We start from the raw sequence: 11,812 nt of genomic DNA, 5'->3' as shown, positions 1-11,812 counted from the left end.
TTGTTCCCAATTAATGAATTTGGTCAAGTATCCGAAGCCTTTTACGACCTGTCCAACACCATCTCTACTTCAGAAGGGTCGGACGAAATGGTCCTCATCTTGGAAGAGGATGACATTTCCGTTAGGATTTGGGGGGAACGAGTGTCCCAATTTAACGGGGAATTTGCAATCTTCATCCAGAGAAAGAAGGACAAGAAGAAAGTCCAGTTTCTCCAGTCGGACGGGCTGTTTTGCTACAAACGATTGGAATGGTTTCGAACTAGGGCAGATGTTGGGAGTCAAGATGAATTTTCCTCGGAGGAGGATCCCTCAGATGACGAGGTTTTTATATTATTCGCTAACCACGGCTTCCAATTTTACAACTAGCTTTCTTCAATAAATTACTATATTTTAATTGTTATTTTTAAATGTTCCTGCAAATTAATTAACTTTAACATTGTTATATCCATGAATTTACTTGAAAATGCTTTAAAATCATCTACCAGCACTTCAGTATTAAAAATTGTAATTACTGGGACACATTTATGGATGTACATACGTTCGGTAAATTTAGCAGAATGAGATTATTCATCAAACCTCGACTCCTCTTATACCTATAATTGTCTGCATTATCATGAATAAAAATCTGCGATAAGGGACAAATGTTATGAATTTGCAATTATTATGTTGTAAGATTTTATTAAATCCCTCACAGTGTTCCACAGAAAACAAAATTACGTTTTAGCATTTTTTGAGTGCCACACTATCCCAGGAGTTGTGTCAAGCAAAAATCAATTTTAGAAAAATTCATGGGGCGTGCCTACGTGGACGTTGGGGGTGCGGTCGCCGAAAAATAAATTGTGGAATTTCAAAATTCTAACGATGGGAGTTTATTAGGGAGTTAATTCTAGTAATGTGGCAAAATTTTTGGACCTCTGACCTTGTTGGTTGCAAAGATATTCAAAGAATACCAAAAAAAGTTATAAAAAATCGTCCGATTTGCCATGTTCAGAGCCATATTTATGGAAACGCTCGACTTTCGAGCAGAATTTATCATCGGATTTTTGAAGTACCCTCATAAAACTTCAATAATTCAGAAAAAACGGCTGCTCCAATATCAAGCGTTTTTTGAAAATAGGCCCCAAAAAGTGAGAAATGGGCCAAGGTCAAGTCGCAGGTTGCCCCATGTGTGGGGTACCCTTGGAAAGGTGACCGCGAGTGGAGTCCGAATATATATACTTTGTGGGGTCTAGGACCACCCCTCGAGGAGTTAGAGATAAAGAATGGTTTTGAGTTTTCACTCTCGAAGTCGCCAGAATTTAACACAGCGTCGGATTACAACTTTGCGTTGCAGTGTAAATTACCAAACTATACCAATTCTCCCGAGTTGGATAAGTACATATTTTAGTTGGATAAGTACATATTTTAGGTGGTCCTAAAATATGTACTTATATTTTTTATTTCATCAACATAAATAAGTAAAATAGTATAGAAGAACAAGCTAAAATATGAAGTAATTTTTTTATACAACAAATAGAAGTACATTAAGCGTCGTTTCATCAGATTTTGGCATGTTTCAAGTTTTTCTCATAGAGAAAAAAAACAAACGGTGATGCAAATCCAACAAATACTAAATAATACACGGCAGATTAATTGCTTCGATCAGAAGTTGGATAAAAGAGGGATGAGCTGGGATCTGAGATGACCGAATAAAACCGGGCCAAATGACACGAAACCCGAACTTTATAAATGAAAAATAGGTTTTTTTCGTTAAAATATTATTAAATCGGTAAAAATGTATTTATATGTTCGTAAAGCCCTAAATATTTAGTAAATATGTATATGTACGAAAACCACGAAATATGCATTATATGTAAATATATTTTTTTATATTTGGGGTCCTTGATATGTGGGAGGAGTTTGTAGGAAGTTTGGGTTACGTAACTTGTAATTTGGAAAAAACATAAATACATACATATCCTAAGTATGGTAATGAGAAACTTATGAAGACATTTACGAAACAAAGTCATATGTTTATAACCGTATTGTAAGTGCGATAAGATTTGCACGCATTTCTTAAATGGCTGGTTACTCCTTTCTCGACAGAAACTATATTCGAAATAATCCGGTAAGAGGTAGTTAAAGTCACCTGCTTGGTAATAGACAAACTTATTACCAGATGGTAACAAAAACATTACCGAGTGGTAAAAAATCGTCACGTGTGGTGTATTCGTTACCACTCGGAAATAGATTTACTACCATGCAGTAATAAATTTTTTATTACCAGATCGGTGATTAAATATATATGACTTTATCAATTACCGGATTATTTTCTGTGTTGTGTAGATACCTTAAGTGGTAATGGCAACAGATTTTATGGCAAATTTAATATGAAATATAAAACAAGAGGATAATGTACATATTTTAACAACCAGTCAATAAAGTAACACGTCATATTTACGTACTTATTCATAAATATTACACTTCCTTCTAGTCTCGTTCATTACTTTGCGTTTAATAAACGTGTATATTAAAAACACGTGGTCACGCCACAATTATGGCAATAATAAAGTAGCATCTGTCCAATTAACAGCTATCAACGTAGATATTACATACATAATACATTTCTCGAGCTTGTCATTTTCTTCAGGCATCCGCTCTTCTTATCCATATTCACCACACTCAGTATGTGGATTTCATACTGGTGAGTAATATGTACACGTGCAATACTAACGTCACTCTTAAATGCTTTATTGCAAATAATATTGCTACCTTAACCTAGCAATATTATTTGCAATAAAGCATAAACCTAACCTCAAGGTTAATCTTACCCATTTCTTACTCATAACTTTTCTCATTCTTCTACATTTTTAGTTACACGCATGGTTATGAGTAAACTGGATTGGGAAAGAATAATTGTACATTTTATGTTTCTTCATTGTTTGATTTTCTATCCCGAGTTTCTCCCTGGATTTCTAGGAGTCGCATAATTCTAGCGTTATATCTACGTACACGTCTCGTTTTATACATTTATTTGTGTGTGAAATTCCCTCAGGATTTCTGATACAGTTTAAAGAATATTATAAATAATTTCGAATCTTGAAAAAAAACTAATTATTAGTATAAACAGCACATTTGTCCTACCAGGTTTCAGTAATAGAATTAATTCATAACTTGATTTCCAAGTTGTCTAAATATATACGATAGTGGCAATCAAGTAAAGAAATAATCCACCAAAAGCTTACAACATTCAATATTTTTTCTAATTTGACCAGCACTCTCGCACTATCTAATAGTGGACCCCACTGAAACCATCGTTCCCATAACTTACGTAACTTTCACCTTCACCTCCATCTCCGCCGCTCATCTTGGGGTGCACAAAATCTCCGGAAAATTCCCCATGGTTTGCAGCAAATTTGAAAAACATCAGCAAACAGGCGACCTAACCACCATGCGAACCATCGTGTCCGCCTACATTAAAAAATTTGAAACCGGTCAGTTCCAACCGTACGAGAAGACAAACGACCTAATCAATGCGTGTTGTCTTCTTGGCGACATATGGAACCCTACTCGCCACATGCTCAGCCCTCAAGGAATTTTTGTCGCCAAATTTCAAGCAACCATTGGAATCCTTGATTACTGGATGGAACAGAAATGCCTGCACGAGACCGCCGAGCCAAACCTCGACTTACACGATGCCATGGTTCACATCACCACCGTTTTTGACGCCGTGATCAGACGATCCTTCAAGTTTCAAGTGACCCACACGCTCCTCGAACTACCCGGTTTACCCGAATTCTCCAACATAATTCTTGCGCTTGACGAAATATTTGGCGAGATTGCCCCTCTCATTCCGTCCTATTGTGAAGTCGTCGCCCCGTTTGCGCAAGAACTTCGACGCTACTTTGAAACAAAGGCGTGGTGGTGTTTGTCCCGCATTTGAGGAAAATACTCGACGGAAACGTTCCGCCTGATGCGTGCGCATGACTCTGGAGAACTCCAGTTTCAACATCCCTGGAGTTATGTGGCCTTCCAAATATTTGAGAAACATGTCCCTATCGGGAAAGCTGTGGAGGAAGCTTGCAAAATTATTAGAGAGGAAGTATCTGACTACATCATGTGTAAGAATGTCTTGCTAGAAACGTTTCGTGGGGATGATGAGTTAGCTAAATTTGTTGATCTGATGGACTGTTTTATCGGCGACCACTGCTACTTGTATGAAAAGGGCGGGGCCGGAATGACGGGAAGGTATTGGACAGAGGGGGAAGTTGTGATGGAAGAAGACACGGTTGCATTATCGACTAAGGTTGGAGTAATATTCAAATGAGGACGCTGGATAAACATAGTTCTTATCTGAAAGTGATTGCCTTGAACCTCCCTCCTCGTTGCTTGCAGCCAAGCTCAAACACAAGGGGCTATTTGAGATACTTCACTATGTGCTTGCTACTTACCAATTTTACATTCATAACCTTATTACCTAATTATACATCTTTCCTACATACGTCATCGTCAATTCAAAATAAAATACTAACTAAACGATTAATGAATCATATTAACAAAAGGGAAATTTCTATCCATTAAAATCAGAGAAAATGATAACTACATACATACCAAATTACCAAATTTTAGACTAAAGTACATGTCTAATTGTCTAAAAGGTAGATTCTTTCAATAAATTTACTAATAAAAGACTAGGCCTTAGGCTCCAATATAGAACAATTTTCAACCATGACGTATGTATGCACAGTTCGCCGTAAATAAATATATTTACCTTAACACTTATTAACTTTTCAATATTTCACATTCTCATTCTGCGAGAATGAACCAAAGCTTAATAATTTGTAAGCTTACTTCTCACAATGCGAAGCCGTGAAGTGGTACGTTCGGATTTTAATGGGACCAAATTTAGTTTGTTTGTTCATCAGAAAAAATAAACGGACCCGTATTTTTGCTTTTTCAATAATGCGCGAATTTAAGCGCGTGGCGGGCACTTGAAATATTTTTTCACCCAAAACATCCGATATTGGTAATGTATAAACTGTCTTATAAGCTCGTAAACGACGATGTGGGTGTAATAAAAATATCATCTCGAAATGTTCTTATTTATTTCCCTCGTCGTTAACTTTATTAATTAAATTACTATGTTGTCAATAATTGTCCTTCTAGCCAGGCCCCGATTTTGGGGCGGGCAACACGGGCAATTGCCCGGGGCGGCAAATCTCAGGGGCGCCGATAGGCGCCCGTGCTTACACTAGATATAATTGGACCCTGCCCAATCCAGAGTCTTCGCGGATTGTAAATTTCGCCGACCTTACAATGCGATGACGCCAGCGGTCTCGCTCCAATTTTGATGAAACTACATAATTATGTAGATTTACATAAATAATTAGACACATGTTTCAGGTTTTTTCATAATGCTCAATTTAAACAAAGTTATGATGGAATAAGTGAGCGAAAATTGACATTTTTCCACCTGGAAAATGCGTTGACCTTTGTTGTCATTTCTCCTCCTTTTTTACTTAATTTCGCAACTTTGACTTTGGGAATATTTTTTGAAATTCGAATTAAAAATATAAATATGTAAAATAAATATATAACTGAAATTGGAAAAATAGAGATATGTAAAACGTTAATCGTTATTTTATTCAATAAATTATTGCCGTTGAGAATATTTTTTCCTTCTAATATTAAAAAAATTCACAGGGTTTAAATTTAATAATTTGTTAAATAAAATGAGGATTATATCGTTAATTTTACATATTTTTTCTAATTTCTCTTATATATTTATTTTATGTATTTATACTTTCAATTCGAATTAAAAAAAATATTCTCAAAGTCAAGGTTGCGACAAGCGAAATTGAGTAAAAAAGCAGGAGAAATGAAAGTAAAGGTCAAAGCATTTGCCTGGGGAAAAATGGACCCGGCAAAAATGGTATGGAAAAAATGGTAACGTAAAAAATGGTATCGTGAGAATGGCATAAGGAAAAAATGGTATTTCGAAAAAATGGCATAAAGAAAAAATGGTATCCCGAAAAAATGGAATGAGGAGAAAACGGTACAACAAAAAATTGTATTGCTCTTCGGAGAATTTGGTGGCCCTTAAAAGGGAAATTTCTCCTCATACCATTTTTTTCTCACAAAATTATCAAATTGTGAACATTTAAATTGTCCATCAATATTAATTTGAGTGCAACCAAGCGGTGATTTTCTGATAAAGAGTAAACGAAATAGGATTGCAAAAATTAAGATTTGCACAAGTCTGAGTTAATAGAAGTGAAGTTTTTGAAAATCTGTGAAATGTGGCAGAAATCGGACTCTATTTTTTACACCATTTTTATCCTTGAGTTTTTTTAACGGAAATCAAAGTGAATTTTCATCATGGAGAACATTTTATTATTATTATTGTGAAATATGGATAATGTAAATTCATGATTTTTGCATTCAATTTTTTATTAAAAATTAGTGGCAGATTTTAAATCCTCAAAATTTTCCTTTGAAGATTTTCCAAAATTTGTATTAACAAATGCAAATAAAATCTGCAGATTTTCATCCAACTTGCGTAAACTCTTATACAATACGATTTTTCGTTGTACCTTATTTCTTTCTACCATTTTTTCTTTATACCATTTTCTCGAAATACCATTTTTTCCTTATACCGTTCTCACGATACCATTTTTCCCGTTACCATTTTTCCATACCATTTTTTCCGGTCACCGGAAAAATGTCAATCTTCGCCACTTATACCACCAGAACTTTGTTTAAACTGAGCATTATGAAAAAATCCGAAACATGTGTCTAATTATTTGTGTAAATCTACATAATTACGTAGTTTCATCAAAATCGGAGCGAGACCTCTGGCGTCATCGCATTGTTAGTTTTGAAACCTGCGGTGATGCCAAGTTCTTTATGAATTTGTGATTTTAGTCAATTTTGAATGGAAAAGGTGTTTGTTAATTGCTAGTGCGTGTCAACAATCTATTAGTAAATATTAATTGTTTCAATCCACCAGCATTGGTTTTATAGGGTTGTTAATGTGTCATTTGTCATGACATGTCGACATGTCATAAATGTCATAAATGTCCAATATGTCAGACATTTAAATGTCGTGTCAATGTCAGTATTTGTCAATGTGTCAATTTGTTAAATGTCATGACATGTCATGACAAATTGGCATCAACATTTTGGACATTTACGACATTCACCCAAATTTTCCTTCTTGGAATTGGGAATCAAGATGTTTTTTTTACATTATTTGTCAATGTGTCAAGGACATGTCGTGTCATACCATGACATGTCATGGCAAATGTCATGAATTTTCGGATCATGACATTTACCGACATTTACGGACATTTATGACATGACATGTCATGGCGCGACGTGTCATGACATTTACGGCTTGACATGACATATTAACAACCCTACTCATGTTATAAGGCAATAAGGGTATGTAGTTGCTTAACAATCCCCTGGCAATATTTTCCTGATTTATCATGTACAAAAGGAAAGGCTCATGCGAGCGCCGAAGGCGCGAGCAGCTTGGGGCGCCAGGATTTTTTGCCCGGGTAAAATTTTTACCAAGATCGGGGCCTGCTTCTAGCTCAGAGCACTTGACATGTAATCCAGGAGCCGTTGGTTTGATTCCCTACTGGGTTACAATTTTTGTCAATATTTTTAATTTGCCTGTTTGGTTCATTCATAACCTTATTTTGTTAAGTTAACCTCAACTGAATCAGACCACATTCTCAGTTCCCGTCCCACCCGCTCAAATATTTCACAAAAAATAAAAACCAATCGTAAACGTGGTGTTTTAGTGAGAAACATGCAATTTTCAAAGGTCCACATTTTTTACCACACCGCAAGAAACTCCCCCCAAATCTACTATGTCAACATATCTGCTAAAACCAATTTGAAAAAATGTTTTAAAAAAAGTTATCTAGAAGTTATATAAAAAATGATATCCACTATTGCGTTTTAATTACATTTGAAACTATATTATGTGGAAAAATCCTAGCGTATTCAGTAATTTTTGTCCACATTATAAACAGCTATTTAAATGGGATAGACCCGCATGAATTTAAAATTAGATTGGATTTATTCAGTCCATTATTTAACGAGAACGTTAATTACGTTCAACCCACCACCAGTTAGAAATGGAGCTTCCATCAGTTGGTATTCAGTAAAAATTATATGTATGTAGAGAAATTAGAATCCTATCATTTAGGGAATACTGGCAGTGAGTATGTGGAGTTGATTAGTTTTTACTTAATTAAACTACAGTTTCAGTAATAACACGAGGAGGAAAGCTTATGCAAACAAAATCCATGTATCCCTTAACATATTTAATACTTAGAACTTTAATGGAAAAAGAGAACGGAAATATGTTTCAGCAGGTTATGGGAAAAAGAAGTACATATTTAAATAGACTTGTCAACCCAGCAGAGTACAAAATGATTTTGAACGTTCTTTGGTTTTTAGTATGCTATTATTTTCACAAATCCTATCAAATTGTTAGTGCATCTGAGTACTTCGAGTCCACGAATAGCGGATGCCTCGTTCAGTTCATCACTCCTCCAACACTAAATCGAGAAAGTATTTCATCCATACAAAAAACGGTCCTCAACATGAAAACTAGGATTTCAACCATCAGGACATCGATTGATTACGTCAATTTCCAGTCAATAGCAGTCATATGCGCTGAAACCGACGATGACTACGAAGGTTTGCAGAACTGTTCGCTACGGAACCCATACACTACGCGAAAATTTGGAGTTTGTCACTCCATTTGGATTTCGGCAACGGAACGGGCAGATTTCTCTACGGTACTCAGGACATATGAAGTTTTTGAGCTTGCTAAATTTCGATACATCGAACCAGTTTACTTCATCGATGGTTCATCAGTTGAGATAATAGAGGACATTGTTTCAATGGCCAAGAGCAAAAGCGTCGTCCTGCCTCCGGTAAAGACCATCGTCATATCTCGCACTAAATGGGCATACTTTTGCTATTTTTGCAATACAGAAGCGGAAATATTGAAGTGGAGCGAGACCGAGTTGCCGTCTTCCGCAGAAATCTCTAAATTATACGATTCGCACCAAATTCTAGACCTAATTTCTGCTCATGGCTCAAAAAAGGCGACCTTTCAATCCATGCATACTGGAACAGAGTGGGGATACAATAATTGGAAAATGCGCCAACGGGGTGCAAGAATCATAACTCCACACGATCCTTGCCACATTTCCTTCATGATGTGGGATCACACCTCAAAATTCCTGAATTTCTCTTTTCGCGAAGGGGACATGTTTGAATCTCTGGACAACTATGACAATCCGTTGGCTTACTGTGAAAATTGCGATCTTCACACGCCCCCCGATTCCCATCTGGATCTCCACTACTCAATCTATATCGGGCTGTACTATTGTACCGAACAGCTTGGAGCAGCTCCGTTGTCATGGAAACTTCTGGTCAGACCATTCCAACCAATCGTTTGGGGTGCAATCCTGGCGACCGGAGTGTCTTTTGCCATTCTCCACAAAAGCCCTTGGGTTGGCCTTGACATCCTGTTTTATCTCCTCACCCAAAATCTGCAGTATAGAAAATGGCCCAGGCTTTGCGAACTCAGTTTGATTTTCTTAATTGTCCTCACCTGTGGCTATTCTTCCATTTTAACATCCTCAATTACTGCACCACCTCCTGAAAAAGTTATTGAAACTTTCAAGGAACTATTTGAAGGGGAGAAACCACACAAGCTCTACATTCAAGACCAGATACGAAGCCTTTTAAAAGCCCGAGCTGTCGAAATATTCAACCTTACCGGGGTGGAACTCATGGATAAATACATCCACTTGAGTAGTTTCGATAATAATTGGGGATTTGGTTCTGCCAAGTTTCTTGCTGATCATAAGGGAACGTTTGGTGCCGTATTTGGTGATAAATCGATAACTCGTTTCGCATTTGGGGGCTATCAATGCAGATTCGTATTACAAAAATCATCATCGCGCAGTTCCTATTTTGTCTCGGCGAGGTCGTATCTACGAGTACCGTTTGTAAGAATTTTAACCCGCCTCCACGAAAATGGGTTGATTGTTTACTGGAAGGAAATGTTGGATTGGGCTGGACTTCTTCTTAGAGTTATTCGAACTGCCGGGCATCACGAGAACGGGGTGTCACAAAGAGTTGTAGATGTCGCGAGAGAAAGGCTACAACCAAGAAGGATGAGGTTGGACGATAATGTTGTCCTGCTTTTCGAAATGTACATCGCACTTTGTGCACTTGCGACGGTGGTGTCTTTGGTGGAATGGAGACGATGTTCAATTGTTTATAACATTTGTGCAGAAAAGTAAGTATTAAGTAAAAAAATGAGATACTAAGGAGATTCAAACCAGAGCCAAAAGAACATGTTCCCTCCCCTCGGCCTCGCAGTTACATTTTACGCAGAAGTTTGCTTTTGTTATGTGCGCAAATTAAAATTAGCCGTTTTTTGCATCAATAATCAATAATCAATTCACCACAATATGGTCTAGAAATGATCAAACCATAATCTTTTCGTTGTTATAAAAGTTGAAGCAAGTTTCACTTTGAATAAACAATAACTAGATAACGTCTAGTTGACACCATTACATAAAGGAAAAACAACATGGGTGTAGTTCCCATGCCTTCCTCCCAGTTTGCCCTAACGGTCAACACTTTGTCATGCTTGATGTCTATGACAAGTCCCAAGTTCGACAACAACGGGCGGACAAATTACGACGGGTAAGTTCAGCACTTACATGTCTAATTCAAGGAAAGTCTAATCTCTGTAATTTTGGTAAAATACTATTTCCCGCGGTGGAACTATGCGAGCCTACCGTGTCCAAGTTTATTTATTAACTAGGGGTAGGATAATTACAAGGGCTAAACTTTGCCCTGATCCGATTTTTAACAAAAATCGACATTGATATTTCTTACTTTAATTGTTACCCGTGAAATATGTAGCTGTTCAGTTTCTGGAACGGTGATAATTTGTTCGCTTAATTATTGAGATCGTACCAGAAAGATATTTATATACAGTGTACTCCGAAGCAAAAAAAACGTTTTGCTTTTTGCGGGAAACTGCAGCTTTCTTGCATATTAAAAATCCTTGTTTTTTTGCGTATTTGCAAATTTTACTATTGCAGTACATTGACAATATAATGCGTGAACGCTTATTGGGATACACTTATTTATATAAATATTTATGCACGCATATATACAACCAAGCTTTGATTTTAAGGTTCCAGGTTTTATCGATTTCCAACGGGTCTCCACAAAGCGATGTATTAAGCATTCAAACAAATGTCCTCCAACAACTGTATAGTTCCAACAAACTTTTCAATTTTATGGGTGAAGGTCCAAACAGAATCGGTGCTACAGATGTTATGATTTGCCCCGAGCAAGCCGACAATGTCAAGAGTTTGTTATCAACATATGACATCCCATTCACCGTCAAATCCGCCAACTTCCAACAGTAAGTAAATCAAGCTTGCATACATGCTTTGCTACCTTTAGTTGATATTATGATCATAATATTTGCAACTTTAGAAATATTGATTCACATGAAGAAGAAAATAACAGAATTCTCGCTCAATCTGAGGGTACAATGAACTGGATGGCGTACCAGAAACTTGCAACTGTATATATATTTCATTATGGAGTATTTCAGATATAAACAGAATATTTATAATTCTTATATCATTACAATTTCAAGATTCAAAATTGGATGGATTCCATGGCAACCAAATATCCAAAAATAGTAACCATCCAGACATATGGGTCAACCAGTGAAAAAAGACCGATGCGAGTCATGAAAATTTCTGCA

Source organism: Folsomia candida, unplaced genomic scaffold (assembly GCF_002217175.1).
Source record: "Folsomia candida strain VU population unplaced genomic scaffold, ASM221717v1 Fcan01_Sc056, whole genome shotgun sequence".
Classification (NCBI taxonomy): domain Eukaryota; kingdom Metazoa; phylum Arthropoda; class Collembola; order Entomobryomorpha; family Isotomidae; genus Folsomia; species Folsomia candida.
The sequence above is the reverse complement of the archived record's forward strand: the minus strand, read 5'-3'. Positions refer to the sequence as shown.